The sequence below is a fragment of the Lonchura striata genome, chromosome 1, assembly GCF_050655825.1.
Source record: "Lonchura striata isolate lonStrDom1 chromosome 1, ASM5065582v1, whole genome shotgun sequence".
NCBI classification, from domain to species: Eukaryota; Metazoa; Chordata; class Aves; order Passeriformes; family Estrildidae; genus Lonchura; species Lonchura striata.
Window position 1 is genome coordinate 23,171,867 of NC_140703.1, and position 14,430 is coordinate 23,186,296.

A 14,430-nucleotide genomic window follows, 5' to 3' on the forward strand; every position below is an offset into this window, starting at 1 on the left:
CTCCTGCTCCGGGAGCCGGACAGAGCGGTAGCTTGTACGAGGGCGAAGAACGTTGCCGCAGGGAGACGACATTGTGTGCACAGCCTTGCGACTGCTAGAGGACGGTGGCTAAAGCTCCCTGCCTTTTCAATGCACTGCTGGCATGCTTTATTGAAGGTGTTCCGAGACAACTTTCCTGGGTTTTGACTTCGTCCTGATGCAGCCCCTCCTGGGAAACTCGTGCTCGTCCCAGAAGGCTCGAGATGCAGAGACCTCGATGGCAGCTGCAGAAATGAAGGACTCTGTTGAAGTGTGGAGAAGCAAGAACGTAGACAGCGCCTTGTGTTTGGGAGTCAGCAGCTGCTGGACTTTTGCGATTGCTTTCACTGTGCACTGAATGCCAGGACGGCACGTGCACGCTGAAACAACGAGCTGGGCAAGAGTAATCGAAAGATCACGGCCGTCAGAAAACAGCTTATATATTGCCCTGGAAAGAGTACTGTTTTTGGAGTTTGCAATAAAATCGTGTTTCTGGGCAAGGGAGGCATAAGTGCGCTGCGCTCCTAAGCTATCTCCCTGCGAGACACACTGCCAAAGCTTTTCGCTATGATGCAGTCTAGTTGCAGACGCACACTACGGCTCTCCGGAGCTGTCCGAAGCCAAGCGCCGGTGGCCGGCGTCTTTCGGCTGAAGCAGCGCTTCGGAGCGTAGGGCTGCCGCTCCGCTGTTGTGTGCGCGAAGCAACCGCTTCTCCTGCTCCGGCAGCCGGACAGAGCGGTAGCTTGTACGAGGGCGAAGAACGTTGCCGCAGGGAGACGACATTGTGTGCACAGCCTTGCGACTGCTAGAGGACGGTGGCTAAAGCTCCCTGCCTTTTCAATGCACTGCTGGCATGCTTTATTGAAGGTGTTCCGAGACAACTTTCCTGGGTTTTGACTTCGTCCTGATGCAGCCCCTCCTGGGAAACTCGTGCTCGTCCCAGAAGGCTCGAGATGCAGAGACCTCGATGGCAGCTGCAGAAATGAAGGACTCTGTTGAAGTGTGGAGAAGCAAGAACGTAGACAGCGCCTTGTGTTTGGGAGTCAGCAGCTGCTGGACTTTTGCGATTGCTTTCACTGTGCTCTTAATGCCAGGAAGGCACGTGCACGCTGCAACAACCAGCTGGGCAAGAATGGGCAGAAGAGAACGGGCGTCAGACAGCAGCTTACATAGTAGCATGGAAAGAGCAGTGTTTTTGGAGTGTGCAGCAAATCCGTGTTTCTGGACAAGGGAGGCATAAGTGCGCTGCGCTCCTAAGGTATCTCCCTGCGAGACACACTGTCAAAGCTTTTCGTTATCATGCAGTCTAGTGCAGACGCACACTACGGCTCTCCGGAGCTGTCCGAAGCCAAGCGCCGGTGGTCGGCGTCTTTCGGCTGAAGCAGCGCTTCGGAGCGTACGGCTGCCGCTCCGCTGTTGTGTGCGCGAAGCAGCCGCTTCTCCTGCTCCGGCAGCCGGACAGAGCGGTAGCTTGCACGAGGGCGAAGAACGTTGCCGCAGGGAGACGACATTGTGTGCACAGCCTTGCGACTGCTAGAGGACGGTGGCTAAAGCTCCCTGCCTTTTCAATGCACTGCTGGCATGCTTTATTGAAGGTGTTCCGAGACAACTTTCCTGGGTTTTGACTTCGGCCTGATGCAGCCCCTCCTGGGAAACTCGTGCTCGTCCCAGAAGGCTCGAGATGCAGAAAACTCGATGGCAGCTGCAGAAATGAAGGGCTGCGTTGAGTTGTCGAGAAGCAAGAACATAGCCAGCGCCTTGTATTTGGGAGTCAGCAGCTGCTGGACTTTTGCGATTGCTTTCACTGTGCACTGAATGCCAGGACGGCACGTGCACGCTGAAACAACGAGCTGGGCAAGAGTAATCGAAAGATCACGGCCGTCAGAAAGCAGCTTATATATTGCCCTGGAAAGAGTACTGTTTTTGGAGTGTGCAGTAAAATCGTGTCTCTGGGCAAGGGAGGCATAAGTGCGCTGCGCTCCTAAGGTATCTCCCTGCGAGACACAATGCCAAAGCTTTTCGCTATGATGCAGTCTAGTGCAGACGCACACTACGGCTCTCCGGAGCTGTCCGAAGCCAAGCGCCGGTGGTCGGCGTCTTTCGGCTGAAGCAGCGCTTCGGAGCGTAGGGCTGCCGCTCCGCTGTTGTGTGCGCGAAGCAACCGCTTCTCCTGCTCCGGCAGCCGGACAGAGCGGTAGCTTGTACGAGGGCGAAGAACGTTGCCGCAGGGAGACGACATTGTGTGCACAGCCTTGCGACTGCTAGAGGACGGTGGCTAAAGCTCCCTGGCTTTTCAATGCACTGCTGGCATGCTTTATTGAAGGTGTTCCGAGACAACTTTCCTGGGTTTTGACTTCGTCCTGATGCAGCCCCTCTTGGGAAATTGGTGCTCGTCCCAGAAGGCTCGAGATACAGAAAACTCGATGGCAGCTGCAGAAATGAAGGGCTGCGTTGAGTTGTCGAGAAGCAAGAACGTAGACAAGCGCCTTGTGTTTGGGAGTCAGCAGCTGCTGGACTTTTGCGATTGCTTTCACTGTGCACTGAATGCCAGGACGGCATGTGCACGTTAAAACAACGAGCTGGTCAAGAGTAATCGAAAGATCACGGCCGTCAGAAAACAGCTTATATATTGCCCTGGAAAGAGTACTGTTTTTGGAGTGTGCAGTAAAATCGTGTCTCTGGGCAAGGAAGGTATAAGTGCGCTGCGCTCCTAAGGTATCTCCCTGCGCGACACAATGCCAAAGCTTTTCGCTATGATGCAGTCTAGTGCAGACGCACACTACGGCTCTCCGGAGCTGTCCGAAGCCAAGCGCCGGTGGCCGGCGTCTTTCGGCTGAAGCAGCGCTTCGGAGCGTAGGGCTGCCGCTCCGCTGTTGTGTGCGCGAAGCAGCCGCTTCTCGTGCTCCGGGAGCCGGACAGAGCGGTAGCTTGTACGAGGGCGAAGAACGTTGCCGCAGGGAGACGACATTGTGTGCACAGCCTTGCGACTGCTAGAGGACGGTGGCTAAAGCTCCCTGGCTTTTCAATGCACTGCTGGCATGCTTTATTGAAGGTGTTCCGAGACAACTTTCCTGGGTTTTGACTTCGTCCTGATGCAGCCCCTCCTGGGAAACTCGTGCTCGTCCCAGAAGGCTCGAGATACAGAAAACTCGATGGCAGCTGCAGAAATGAAGGGCTGCGTTGAGTTGTCGAGAAGCAAGAACGTAGACAAGCGCCTTGTGTTTGGGAGTCAGCAGCTGCTGGACTTTTGCGATTGCTTTCACTGTGCTCTTAATGCCAGGAAGGCACGTGCACGCTGCAACAACCAGCTGGGCAAGAGTGGGCAGAAGAGAACGGGCGTCAGACAGCAGCTTACATAGTAGCATGGAAAGAGCAGTGTTTTTGGAGTGTGCAGCAAATCCGTGTTTCTGGACAAGGGAGGCATAAGTGCGCTGCGCTCCTAAGGTATCTCCCTGCGAGACACACTGTCAAAGCTTTTCGCTATGATGCAGTCTAGTGCAGACGCACATTACGGCTCTCCGGAGCTGTCCGAAGCCAAGCGCCGGTGGCCGGCGTCTTTCGGCTGAAGCAGCGCTTCGGAGCGTACGGCTGCCGCTCCGCTGTTGTGTGCGCGAAGCAGCCGCTTCTCGTGCTCCGGGAGCCGGACAGAGCGGTAGCTTGTACGAGGGCGAAGAACGTTGCCGCAGGGAGACGACATTGTGTGCACAGCCTTGCGACTGCTAGAGGACGGTGGCTAAAGCTCCCTGGCTTTTCAATGCACTGCTGGCATGCTTTATTGAAGGTGTTCCGAGACAACTTTCCTGGGTTTTGACTTCGTCCTGATGCAGCCCCTCCTGGGAAACTCGTGCTCGTCCCAGAAGGCTCGAGATGCAGAAAACTCGATGGCAGCTGCAGAAATGAAGGACTCTGTTGAAGTGTGGAGAAGCAAGAACGTAGACAGCGCCTTGTGTTTGGGAGTCAGCAGCTGCTGGACTTTTGCGATTGCTTTCACTGTGCACTGAATGCCAGGACGGCATGTGCACGTTAAAACAACGAGCTGGGCAAGAGTAATCGAAAGATCACGGCCGTCAGAAAGCAGCTTATATATTGCCCTGGAAAGAGCAATGTTTTTGGAGTTTGCAATAAAATCGTGTTTCTGGGCAAGGGAGGCATAAGTGCGCTGCGCTCCTAAGCTATCTCCCTGCGAGACACACTGCCAAAGCTTTTCGCTATGATGCAGTCTAGTGCAGACGCACATTACGGCTCTCCGGAGCTGTCCGAAGCCAAGCGCCGGTGGTCGGCGTCTTTCGGCTGAAGCAGCGCTTCGGAGCGTAGGGCTGCCGCTCCGCTGTTGTGTGCGCGAAGCAACCGCTTCTCCTGCTCCGGGAGCCGGACAGAGCGGTAGCTTGCACGAGGGCGAAGAACGTTGCCGCAGGGAGACGACATTGTGTGCACAGCCTTGCGACTGCTAGAGGACGGTGGCTAAAGCTCCCTGCCTTTTCAATGCACTGCTGGCATGCTTTATTGAAGGTGTTCCGAGACAACTTTCCTGGGTTTTGACTTCGTCCTGATGCAGCCCCTCTTGGGAAATTGGTGCTCGTCCCAGAAGGCTCGAGATACAGAAAACTCGATGGCAGCTGCAGAAATGAAGGGCTGCGTTGAGTTGTCGAGAAGCAAGAACGTAGACAAGCGCCTTGTGTTTGGGAGTCAGCAGCTGCTGGACTTTTGCGATTGCTTTAATTGTGCTCTTAATGCCAGGAAGGCACGTGCACGCTGAAACAACCAGCTGGGCAAGAGTGGGCAGAAGAGAACGGGCGTCAGACAGCAGCTTACATAGTAGCATGGAAAGAGCAGTGTTTTTGGAGTGTGCAGCAAATCCGTGTTTCTGGACAAGGGAGGCATAAGTGCGCTGCGCTCCTAAGGTATCTCCCTGCGAGACACACTGTCAAAGCTTTACGCTATGATGCAGTCTAGTTGCAGACGCACACTACGGCTCTCCGGAGCTGTCCGAAGCCAAGCGCCGGTGGTCGGCGTCTTTCGGCTGAAGCAGCGCTTCGGAGCGTACGGCTGCCGCTCCGCTGTTGTGTGCGCGAAGCAGCCGCTTCTCCTGCTCCGGCAGCCGGACAGAGCGGTAGCTTGCACGAGGGCGAAGAACGTTGCCGCAGGGAGACGACATTGTGTGCACAGCCTTGCGACTGCTAGAGGACGGTGGCTAAAGCTCCCTGCCTTTTCAATGCACTGCTGGCATGCTTTATTGAAGGTGTTCCGAGACAACTTTCCTGGGTTTTGACTTCGTCCTGATGCAGCCCCTCCTGGGAAACTCGTGCTCGTCCCAGAAGGCTCGAGATGCAGAAAACTCGATGGCAGCTGCAGAAATGAAGGACTCTGTTGAAGTGTGGAGAAGCAAGAACGTAGACAGCGCCTTGTGTTTGGGAGTCAGCAGCTGCTGGACTTTTGCGATTGCTTTCACTGTGCACTGAATGCCAGGACGGCATGTGCACGTTAAAACAACGAGCTGGGCAAGAGTAATCGAAAGATCACGGCCGTCAGAAAGCAGCTTATATATTGCCCTGGAAAGAGCAATGTTTTTGGAGTTTGCAATAAAATCGTGTTTCTGGGCAAGGGAGGCATAAGTGCGCTGCGCTCCTAAGCTATCTCCCTGCGAGACACACTGCCAAAGCTTTTCGCTATGATGCAGTCTAGTGCAGACGCACATTACGGCTCTCCGGAGCTGTCCGAAGCCAAGCGCCGGTGGTCGGCGTCTTTCGGCTGAAGCAGCGCTTCGGAGCGTAGGGCTGCCGCTCCGCTGTTGTGTGCGCGAAGCAACCGCTTCTCCTGCTCCGGGAGCCGGACAGAGCGGTAGCTTGCACGAGGGCGAAGAACGTTGCCGCAGGGAGACGACATTGTGTGCACAGCCTTGCGACTGCTAGAGGACGGTGGCTAAAGCTCCCTGCCTTTTCAATGCACTGCTGGCATGCTTTATTGAAGGTGTTCCGAGACAACTTTCCTGGGTTTTGACTTCGTCCTGATGCAGCCCCTCTTGGGAAATTGGTGCTCGTCCCAGAAGGCTCGAGATACAGAAAACTCGATGGCAGCTGCAGAAATGAAGGGCTGCGTTGAGTTGTCGAGAAGCAAGAACGTAGACAAGCGCCTTGTGTTTGGGAGTCAGCAGCTGCTGGACTTTTGCGATTGCTTTAATTGTGCTCTTAATGCCAGGAAGGCACGTGCAGGCTGCAACAACCAGCTGGGCAAGAGTGGGCAGAAGAGAACGGGCGTCAGACAGCAGCTTACATAGTAGCATGGAAAGAGCAGTGTTTTTGGAGTGTGCAGCAAATCCGTGTTTCTGGACAAGGGAGGCATAAGTGCGCTGCGCTCCTAAGGTATCTCCCTGCGAGACACACTGTCAAAGCTTTTCGCTATGATGCAGTCTAGTTGCAGACGCACACTACGGCTCTCCGGAGCTGTCCGAAGCCAAGCGCCGGTGGCCGGCGTCTTTCGGCTGAAGCAGCGCTTCGGAGCGTACGGCTGCCGCTCCGCTGTTGTGTGCGCGAAGCAACCGCTTCTCCTGCTCCGGCAGCCGGACAGAGCGGTAGCTTGTACGAGGGCGAAGAACGTTGCCGCAGGGAGACGACATTGTGTGCACAGCCTTGCGACTGCTAGAGGACGGTGGCTAAAGCTCCCTGCCTTTTCAATGCACTGCTGGCATGCTTTATTGAAGGTGTTCGGAGACAACTTTCCTGGGTTTGACTTCGTCCTGATGAAGGAGGTGGAATCAGATGGTGTTTGGGATACTTCCTTCGATGTTTGGATTTCTTAAGGTCAGCCACCAGCTGAGGGCCAGTGACCTCTAGACACACACTCTGGCCCTTTTCCCTGAGATTTAAAACTCACCAGTCCCGGTTGCTGATGTCAGTTTGTAGGGCTCCCTTGGGTCTATATGGGAAGCAGAAATTTGAGGAGGGGACAACTTAGGTCTGGGGTCCATTTTTCCATATAAGGATTCTTTGCAGTCAGGCCCCATCCCAGTGGCAGGGGCCCCTGGGCACATCCTTTGGCCATTTTCCCTGGGAAAGAAAATTCACCTGTCCAGGCTGCTGATGTCAGTTTGTAGGGCTCCCTTGGGTCTATCAGGGCAGCACAACTTTGAGGTGGGGAAAATTTTGGTCTGTGATCCACCCTTCGATATAAGGATTTTCTGCATTCAGGCCCCAGCCCTGTGCTTGGGGCCCCTGGGCACATGCTTTGGCCATTTTCTCTGGGAAAGAAAACTCACCAGTCCAGGTTCCTGATGTCACATTGTCGGGAACCCTTGGGTCTATCTGGGAAGCAGAAATTTTAGGAGGGGACAATTTTGGTCTGCGATCCATCCTTCGATATAGGGATTCTTTGCAGTCAGGCCCCAGCCCAGTGCCAGGGGCCCCTGGGCACATCCTTTGGCCATTTTCCCTGAGAAAGAAAACTCACCAGTCCAGGTTGCTGATGTCAGTTTGTAGGGCTCCCTTGTGTCTCTCAGGGCAGCACAACTTTGAGGAGGGGACAACTTCGGTCTGGGGTCCATTCTTCGATATAAGGATTCTTTGCAGTCAGGTCCCAGCCCTGTGCTTGGGGCCCCTGGGCAAATGCTTTGGCCATTTTCCCTGGGAAAGAAAACTCACCAGTCCAGGTTCCTGAAGTCACATTGTAGGGCTCCCTTGGGTCTATCTGGGAAGCAGAAATTTGAGGAGGGGACAACTTCGGTCTGCGATCCATCCTTCGATATATGGATTCTTCGCAGGCAGGCCTCAGCCGAGTGCCAGGGGCCCCTAGGCGCATCCTTTGGCCATTTTCCCTGGGAAAGAAAACTCACCAGTCCAGGTTGCTGATGTCAGTTTGTAGGGCTCCCTTGTGTCTCTCAGGGCAGCACAACTATGAGGAGGGGACAACTTCAGTCTGGGGTCCAAACTTCGATATAAGGATTTTTTGCATTCAGGTCCCATCCCGGGGTAAGGGGCCCCTGGGCACATCCTTTGGCCATTTTCCCTGGGAAAGAAAACTCACCAGTCCAGGTTGCTGATATCAGTTTGTAGGGATCCCTTGGGTCTATATGGGAAGTAGAAATTTGAGGAAGGGACAACTTCGGTCTGGGGTCCATACTTCGATATAAGGATACTATGCAGTCAGGTCCCAGCCAGGGTCCAGGCGCACTTGGGCACATCCTTTGGCCATTTTCCCTGGGAAAGAAAACTCACCAGTCCAGGTTCCTGATGTCACTTTGTAGGGCTCCCTTGGGTCTATCAGGGCAGCAGAAGTTTGAGGTGGGGACAACTTCGGTCTGTGATCCATTCTTCGATATAAGGATATTATGCAGTCAGGTACCAGCAGGGGCCAGGGACCCCTGGGCACATGCTTTGGCCATTTTCCCTGGGAAAGAAAACTCACCAGTCCAGGTTGCTGATGTCACTTTGTAGGGCTCCCTTGGGTCTATCTGGGCAGCAGAAATTTGAGGTGCGGACAATTTTGGTCTGTGATCCATACTTCGATATAAGGATTATTTGCAGTCAGGTCCCAGCCCTTTTCTTAGGGCTCCTGGGCACATCCTTTGGCCATTTTCCCTGGGAAAGAAAACTCACCAGTCCAGGTTGCTGATGTCAGTTTATAGGGCTCCCTTGGGTCTATCTGGGAAGCAGAAATTTGAGGAGGGGACAACTTTTGTCTGCGTACCATCCTTCGATATAGGGATTCTCTGCAGTCAGGCCCCAGCGCAGTGCCACGGGCCACTGGGCACATCCTTTGGCCATTTTCCCTGGGAAAGAAAATTCACCAGTCCAGGTTGCTGATGTCAGTTTGTAGGGCTCCCTTGGGTCTATATGGGAAGCAGAAATTTGAGGAGGGGACAACTTAGGTCTGGGGTCCATTTTTCCATATAAGGATTCTTTGCAGTCAGGCCCCATCCCAGTTGCAGGGGCCCCTGGGCAAATGCTTTGGCCATTTTCCCTGGGAAAGAAAACTCACCAGTCCAGGTTGCTGATGTCAGTTTGTAGGGCTCCCTTGGGTCTATCTGGGCAGCACAACTTTGAGGTGGGGACAATTTTGGTCTGTGATCCACCCTTCGATATAAGGATTTTCTGCATTCAGGCCCCAGCATTGTGCTTGGGGCCCCTGGGCACATGCTTTGGCCATTTTCCCTGGGAAAGAAAACTCACCAGTCCAGGTTCCTGATGTCACATTGTAGGGAACCCTTGGGTCTATCTGGGAAGCAGAAATTTTAGGAGGGGACAACTTTGGTCTGCGATCCATCCTTCGATATAGGGATTCTTTGCAGTCAGGACCCAGCCCAGTGCCAGGGGCCCCTGGGCACATCCTTTGGCCATTTTCCCTGAGAAAGAAAACTCACCAGTCCAGGTTGCTGATGTCAGCTTGTAGGGCTCCCTTGTGTCTCTCAGGGCAGCACAACTTTGAGGAGGGGACAACTTCGGTCTGGGGTCCATTCTTCGATATAAGGATTCTTTGCAGTCAGGTCCCAGCCCTGTGCTTGGGGCCCCTGGGCAAATGCTTTGGCCATTTTCCCTGGGAAAGAAAACTCACCAGTCCAGGTTCCTGATGTCACATTGTAGGGAACCCTTGGGTCTATCTGGGAAGCAGAAATTTGAGGAGGGGACAACTTCGGTCTGCGATCCATCCTTCGATATATGGATTCTTCGCAGGCAGGCGTCAGCCGAGTGGAGGGGCCCCTAGGCACATCCTTTGGCCATTTTCCCTGGGAAAGAAAACTCACCAGTCCAGGTTGCTGATGTCAGTTTGTAGGGCTCCCTTGTGTCTCTCAGGGCAGCACAACTATGAGGAGGGGACAACTTCAGTCTGGGGTCCATCCTTCGATATAAGGATTTTTTGCATTCAGGTCCCTTCCCGGGGTAAGGGGCCCCTGGGCACATCCTTTGGCCATTTTCCCTGGGAAAGAAAACTCACCAGTCCAGGTTGCTGATATCAGTTTGTAGGGCTCCCTTGGGTCTATATGGGAAGTAGAAATTTGAGGAGGGGACAACTTCGGTCTGCGATCCATCCTTCGATATAAGGATTCTTTGTATTCAGGCCCCAGCCCAGTGCCAGGGGCCCCTGGGCACATCCTTTGGCCATTTTCCCTGGGAAAGAAAACTCACCAGTCCAGGTTGCTGATGTCAGGTTGTATGGCTCCCTTGGGTCTATCAGGGCAGCACAAGTTTGAGGTGGGGAACATTTTGGTTTGTGATCCATCCTTCGATATAGGGATTCTTTACAATCAGTCCCCAGCCCAGGGCCAGGGCCCCTGGGCACATCCTTTGGCCATTTTCCCTGGGAAAGAAAATTCATCTGTTCAGGCTGCTGATGTCAGTTTGTAGGGCTCCCTTGGGTCTATCTGGGCAGCAGGAATTTGAGGAGCGGACAATTTCGGTCTGCGATCCATCCTTCGATATAACGATTCTTTGCAGTCAGGTCCCAGCCCTGGTCTTGGGGCCCCTGGGCACATCCTTTGGCCATTTTCCCTGGGAAAGAAAACTCACCAGTCCAGGTTGCTGATGTCAGTTTGTAGGGCTCCCTTTGGTCTATCAGGGCAGCACACGTTTGAGGTGGGGACAATTTTGGTCTGTGATCCACCCTTCGATAGAGGGATTCTTTACACTCAGGCCCGAGCCCAGGGCCAGGGGCCCCTGGGCACATCCTTTGGCCATTTTCCCTGGGAAAGAAAATTCACCAGTCCAGGTTGCTAATGTCAGTTTGTAGGGCACCCCTGGGTCTATCAGGGCAGCACAACTTTGAGGAGGGGACAACTTCAGTCTGGGGTCCATCCTTCGATATAAGGATTCTTTGCAGTCAGGTCTGAGCCCAGGGCCAGGGGCCCCTGGGCACATCCTTTGGCCATTTTCCCTGGGAAAGAAAATTCACCAGTCCAGGTTGCTGATGTCAGTTTGTAGGGCTCCCTTGTGTCTCTCAGGGCAGCACAAGTTTGAGGAGGGGACAACTTCGGTTGGGGGTCCAAACTTCGATAAAAAGATTCTCTGCAGTCAGGGCCCAGCCCAGGGCCAGGGGCCCCAGGGCACATCCTTTGGCCATTTTCCCTGGGAAAGAAAACTCACCATTCCAGGTTGCTGATGTCAGTTTGTAGGGCTCCCTTGGGTCTATCAGGGCAGCACAAGTATGAGATGGGGACAACTTCGGTCTGCGATCCATTCTTCGATATATGGATTCTTTGCATTCAGGCCCGAGCCCAGGGCCAGGGGCCCCTGGGCACATCCTTTGGCCATTTTCCCTGGGAAAGAAAACTCACCAGTCCAGGTTGCTGATGTCAGTTTGTAGGGCTCCCTTGGGTCTATCAGGGCAGCACAAGTTCAGGTGGGGACAATTTCTGTCTGTGATCCACCCTTCGATATAAGGATTCTTTACAGTCAGGCCCGAGCCCAGGGCAGGGGACTCTGGGCACATCCTTTGGCCATTTTCCCTGGGAAAGAAAATTCACCAGTCCAGGTTGCTAATGTCAGTTTGTAGGGTTCCCTTGGGTCTATCAGGGCAGCACAACTTTGAGGAGGGGACAACTTCAGTCTGGGGTCCATCCTTCGATATAAGGATTCTTTGCAGTCAGTTCCGAACCCAGGGCCAGGGACCCCTGGGCACATCCTTTGTCCATTTTCCCTGGGAAAGAAAATTCACCAGTCCAGGTTGCTGATGTCAGTTTGTAGGGCTCCCTTGGGTCTCTCAGGGCAGCACAACTTTGAGGAGGGGACAACTTCGGTTGGGGGTCCAAACTTCGATATAAGGATTCTTTGCAGTCAGGCCCCAGCCCAGTGCCAGGTGCCCCTGGGCACATCCTTTGGCCATTTTCCCTGGGAAAGAAAACTCACCAGTCCAGGTTGCTGATGTCAGTTTGTAGGGCTCCCTTGGGTCTATCAGGGCAGCACAACTTTGAGGAGGGGACAACTTCGGTCTGGGGTCCATCCTTCGATATAAGGATTTTTTGCATTCAAGTCCGAGCCCAGTTTCTGGGGCCCCTGGGCACATCCTTTGGCCATTTTCCCTGGGAAAGAAAACTCACTAGTCCAGGTTGCTGATGTCAGTTTGTAGGGCTCCCTTGGGTCTATCAGGGCAGCACAACTTTGAGGAGGGGACAACTTCGGTGTGGGGTCCAAACTTCAATATAAGGACTCTCTGCAGTCAGGTCCCAGCCCTGTGCTTGGGGCCCCTGGGCACATGCTTTGGCCATTTTCCCTGGGAAAGAAAACTCACCAGTCCAGGTTGCTGATGTCAGTTTGTAGGGCCCGCTTGGGTCTATCAGGGCAGCACAACTTTGAGGAGGGGACAACTTCGGTCTGGGGTCCATCCTTCGATATGAGGATTCTTTGCAGTCATGTCCCAGCCCTGCCCTTGGGGCTCCTGGGCACATCCTTTGGCCATTTTCCCTGGGAAAGAAAACTCACCAGTCCAGGTTCCTGATGTCAGTTTGTAGGGCTCCCTTGGGTCTATCAGGGACGCACAAGTATGAGATGGGGACAACTTCGGTCTGCGATCCATCCTTCGATATAAGGATTCTTTGCATTTAGGCCCGAGCCCAGTGCCAGGGGCCCCTGGGCACATTCTTTGGCCATTTTCCCTGGGAAAGAAAACTCACCAGTCCAGGTTCCTGATGTCAGTTTGTAGGGCTCCCTTGGGTCTATCAGGGCAGCACAACTATGAGGAGGGGACAACTTCAGTCTGGGGTCCATCCTTCGATATAAGGATTTTTTACATTCAGGTCCGAGCCCAGTGCCAGGGGCCCCTGGGCACATCCTTTGGCCATTTTCCCTGGGAAAGAAAACTCACCAGTCCAGGTTGCTGATGTCAGTTTGTAGGGCTCCCTTGGGTCTATCTGGGCAGCAGAAATTTGAGGAGGGGACAATTTTGGTCTGCGATCCATCCTTCGATATAGGGATATTTTGCATTCAGGCCCCAGCCCAGGGCCAGGGGCCCCTGGGCACATCCTTTGGCCATTTTCCTTCGGAAAGAAAACTCACCAGTCCAGGTTCTTTATGTCAGTTTGTAGGGCTCCCTTGGGTCTATCTGGGCAGCAGAAATGTGAGGAGGGGACAACTTTGGTCTGGGGTCCGTTGTTCGATATAAGGATTCTTTGCAGTCAGGCCCCATCCCAGTGCCAGGGGCCCCTGGGCACATCCTTTGGCCATTTTCCCTGGGAAAGAAAACTCACCTGTCCAGGCTGCTGATGTCAGTTTGTAGGGCTCCCTTGGGTCTATCTGGGCAGCAGAAATTTGAGGATCGGAGAATTTTGGACTGCGATCCATCCTTCGATATAAGGATTCTTTGCAGTCAGGTCCCAGCCCTGCTCTTGGGGCTCCTGGGAACATCCTTTGGCCATTTTCCCTGGGAAAGAAAACTCACCAGTCCAGGTTGCTGATGTCAGTTTGTAGGGCTCCCTTGTGTCTCTCAGCGCAGAACACCTTTGAGGAGGGTACAACTTCCGTCTGTGATCCATCCTTCGATATAAGGATTTTTTGCATTCAGGTCCCAGCCCGGGGTCAGGGGCCCCTGGGCACATCCTTTGGCCATTTTCCCTGGGAAAGAAAACTCACCAGTCCAGGTTGCTGATGTCAGTTTGTAGGGCTCCCTTGGGTCTATCAGGGCAGCACAAGTTTCAGGTGGGGACAATTTCTGTCTGTGATCCACCCTTCGATAGAGGGATTCTTTACAGTCAGTTCCGAGCCCAGGGCCAGGGACCCCTGGGCACATCCTTTGGCCATTTTCCCTGGGAAAGAAAATTCACCAGTCCAGGTTGCTAATGTCAGTTTGTAGGGCTCCCTTGGGTCACTCAGGGCAGCACAACTTTGAGGAGGGGACAACTTCGGTCTGCGATCCATCCTTCGATATAGGGATATTTTGCATTCAGGTCCCAGCCAGGGGCCAGGGGCCCCTGGGCACATCCTTTGGCCATTTTCCCTGGGAAAGAACACTCACCAGTCCAGGTTGCTGATGTCAGTTTGTAGGGCTCCCTTGGGTCTATCAGGGCAGCAGAAATTTGAGGAGGGGACAACTATGGTCTGCGATCCATCCTTCAATATAGGGATTATTTGCATTCAGGTCCCAGCCAGGGGCCACGGGCCCCTGGGGACATCCTTTGGCCATTTTCCCTGGGAAAGAAAACTCACTAGTCCAGGTTGCTGATATCAGTTTGTAGGGCTCCCTTGGGTCTATCAGGGCAGCGCAAGTTTGACGAAGGGACAACTTCGGTCTGCGATCCATCCGTCGATATAGGGATATGTTGCATTCAGGTCCCAGCCCAGGTCCAGACACCCTTGGGCACACCGTTGGCCATTTTCCCTGGGAAAGAAAACTCACCAGTCCAGGTTCCTGATGTCAGTTTGTAGGGCTCCCTTGGGTCTAACTGGGCAGCAGAAATTTGAGGAAGGGACAACTTCGGTCTGCGATTCATCCTTC